Raw genomic sequence first — 3,993 nt, 5'->3', positions numbered from 1 at the left:
GTAATGCTACACATATTCATAGTGTAAGTACCAAAAGATGTAAGATTGATAGTGATAGTCCCACATACTTGTGGCACTGCCGCCTCGGTCACATAGGTGTCAAACGCATGAAGAAGCTCCATGCTGATGGACTTTTAGAGTCTCTTGATTACGAATCATTTGACACGTGCGAACCATGCCTCATGGGTAAAATGACCAAGACTCCATTCTCAGGAACAATGGAGAGAGCAACCAACTTATTGGAAATCATACATACTGATGTGTGCGGTCCAATGAGTGTTGAGGCTCGCGGTGGCTATCGTTATGTTCTCACCCTCACTGATGACTTGAGTAGATATGGGTATGTCTACTTAATGAAACACAAGTCTGAGACCTTTGAAAAGTTCAAGGAATTTCAGAGTGAAGTTGAGAATCAACGTGACAGGAAAATCAAGTTTCTACGATCAGATCATGGAGGAGAATACTTGAGTCACGAGTTTGGTACACACTTAAGAAAATGTGGAATAGTTTCACAACTCACGCCGCCTGGAACACCTCAGCGTAATGGTGTGTCCGAACGTCGTAATCGCACTCTATTAGATATGGTGCGATCTATGATGTCTCTTGCCGATTTACCACTATCTTTTTGGGGCTATGCTTTAGAGACTGCCGCATTCACTTTAAATAGGGCCCCGTCGAAATCCGTTGAGACGACACCGTATGAATTATGGTTTGGGAAGAAACCTAAGCTGTCATTTCTAAAAGTTTGGGGATGCGATGCTTATGTCAGGAAACTTCAACCTGAAAAGCTCGAACCCAAATCGGAAAAATGCGTCTTCATAGGATACCCTAAAGAAACTGTTGGGTATATCTTCTACCTCAGATCCGAAGGCAAGATCTTTGTTGCCAAGAATGGGTCCTTTCTGGAGAAAGAGTTTCTCTCGAAAGAAGTAAGTGGGAGGAAAGTAGAGCTTGATGAAGTATTACCTCTTGAACCGGAAAATGGCGCAACTCAAGAAAATGTTCCTGAGGTGCCTGCACCGACTAGAGAGGAAGTTAATGATAATGATCAAGATACTTCTGATCAAGCTCCTACTGAAATTCGAAGGTCCACGAGGACACGTTCCGCACCAGAGTGGTACGGCAACCCTGTCTTGGAAATCATGTTGTTAGACAACGGTGAACCTTCGAACTATGAAGAAGCGATGGCGGGTCCGGATTCCGACAAATGGCTAGAAGCCATGAAATCCGAGATAGGATCCATGTATGAAAACGAAGTATGGACTTTGACTGACTTGCCCGTAGAACGGCGAGCCATAGAAAATAAATGGATCTTTAAGAAGAAGACAGACGCGGATGGTAATGTGACCATCTATAAAGCTCGGCTTGTCGCTAAGGGTTATCGACAAGTTCAAGGGGTTGACTACGATGAGACTTTCTCACCGGTAGCGAAGCTGAAGTCCGTCCGAATCATGTTAGCAATTGCCGCATTTTATGATTATGAAATTTGGCAAATGGACGTCAAAACGGCATTCCTTAATGGTTTCCTTAAGGAAGAATTGTATATGATGCAGCCGGAAGGTTTTGTCGATCCTAAAAATGCTGACAAGGTGTGCAAGCTCCAACGCTCGATTTATGGGCTGGTGCAAGCATCTCGGAGTTGGAACATTCGTTTTGATGAGATGATCAAAGCGTTTGGGTTTACACAGACTTATGGAGAAGCCTGTGTTTACAAGAAAGTGAGTGGGAGCTCTATAGCATTTCTCATACTATATGTAGATGACATACTTTTGATGGGAAATGATATAGAACTTTTGGACAGCATTAAGGCCTACTTGAATAAGAGTTTTTCAATGAAGGACCTTGGAGAAGCTGCTTATATATTAGGCATCAAGATCTATAGGGATAGATCAAGACGCCTCATAGGTCTTTCACAAAGCACATATCTTGATAAGATTTTGAAGAAGTTCAAAATGGATCAGTCCAAGAAAGGGTTCTTGCCTGTTTTGCAAGGTGTGAAATTGAGCTCAGCTCAATGTCCGACCACGGCAGCAGAGATAGAAGAGATGAGTGTCATCCCCTATGCCTCAGCCATAGGTTCTATTATGTATGCCATGCTGTGTACCAGACCTGATGTTAACCTTGCCGTAAGTTTGGTAGGAAGGTACCAAAGTAATCCCGGCAAGGAACACTGGACAGCGGTCAAGAATATCCTGAAGTGCCTGAAAAGGACTAAGGAAATGTTTCTCGTTTATGGAGGTGACGAAGAGCTCGTCGTAAAAGGTTACGTCGACGCTAGCTTCGACACAGATCTGGATGACTCTAAGTCACAAACCGGATACGTGTATATTTTGAATGGTGGGGCAGTAAGCTGGTGCAGTTGCAAGCAGAGCGTCGTGGCGGGATCTACATGTGAAGCGGAGTACATGGCAGCCTCGGAGGCAGCACATGAAGCAATATGGGTGAAGGACTTCATCACCGACCTAGGAGTCATACCCAATGCGTCGGGGCCGATCAAGCTCTTCTGTGACAACACTGGAGCTATTGCACTTGCCAAGGAGCCCAGGTTTCACAAGAAGACAAGGCACATCAAGCGTCGCTTCAACTCCATCCGTGAAAATGTTCAAGATGGAGACATAGAGATTTGTAAAGTACATACGGACCTGAATGTAGCAGATCCGTTGACTAAACCTCTCCCAAGAGCAAAACATGATCAACACCAGAATTCCATGGGTGTTCGATTCATCACAATGTAACTAGATTATTGACTCTAGTGCAAGTGGGAGACTGTTGGAAATATGCCCTAGAGGCAATAATAAAAGCATTATTATTATATTTCTTTGTTCATGATAATTGTCTTTATTCATGCTATAATTGTGTTATCCGGAAATCGTAATACATGTGTGAATAACAGACACCAACATGTCCCTAGTAAGCCTCTAGTTGACTAGCTCGTTGATCAATAGATAGTCATGGTTTCCTGGCTATGGACATTGGATGTCATTGATAACGGGATCACATCATTAGGATAATGATGTGATGGACAAGACCCAATCCTAAACATAGCACAAGATCGTATAGTTCGTTTGCTAGAGTTTTTGCAATGTCAAAGTATCTCTTCCTTCGACCATGAGATCGTATAACTCCTGGATACCGTAGGAGTGCTTTGGGTGTATCAAACGTCACAACGTAACTGGGTGACTATAAAGGTGCACTACAGGTATCTCCGAAAGTATCTATTGTTTTATATGGATCGAGACTGGGATTTGTCACTCCGTATGACGGAGAGATATCACTGGGCCCACTCAGTAATGCATCATCATAATGAGCTCAAAGTGACCAAGTGTTTGGTCACGGGATCATGCATTACGGTACGAGTAAAGTGACTTGCCGGTAACAAGATTGAACGAGGTATTGGGATACCGACGATCGAATCTCAGGCAAGTAACATATCGATTGACAAAGGGAATTGCATACGGGGTTGATTAAATCCTCGACATCGTGGTTCATCCGATGAGATCATCGTGGAGCGTGTGGGAGCCAACATGGGTATCCAGATCCCGTTGTTGGTTATTGACCGGAGAGCGATCTCGGTCATGTCTACATGTCTCCCGAACCCGTAGGGTCTACACACTTAAGGTTCAGTTACGCTAGGGTTGTAGGGATATGTATATGCAGTAACCCGAATGTTGTTCGGAGTCCCGGATGAGATCCCGGACGTCACGAGGAGTTCCGGAATGGTCCGGAGGTAAAGATTTATATATGGGAAGTCCTGTTTCGGGCATCGGGACAAGTTTCGGGGTTATCGGTATTGTACCAGGACCACCGGAGGGGTCCCGGGGGCCCACCGGGTGGGGCCACCCATCCCCGGGGGCCACATGGGCTGTAGGGGGTGCGCCTTGGCCTGCTTGGGCCAAGGGCACCAGCCCCACATAGGCCCATGCGCCTAGGGTTTAAGGGGGAAAGAGTCCTAGGAGGGTAAGGCACCTCCTAGGTGCCTTGGGGGGGAGGGAA

The sequence above is a fragment of the Triticum aestivum genome, chromosome 3A (assembly GCF_018294505.1).
Source record: "Triticum aestivum cultivar Chinese Spring chromosome 3A, IWGSC CS RefSeq v2.1, whole genome shotgun sequence".
Taxonomy (NCBI): Eukaryota; Viridiplantae; Streptophyta; class Magnoliopsida; order Poales; family Poaceae; genus Triticum; species Triticum aestivum.
This window is presented reverse-complemented; position numbering follows the sequence as displayed.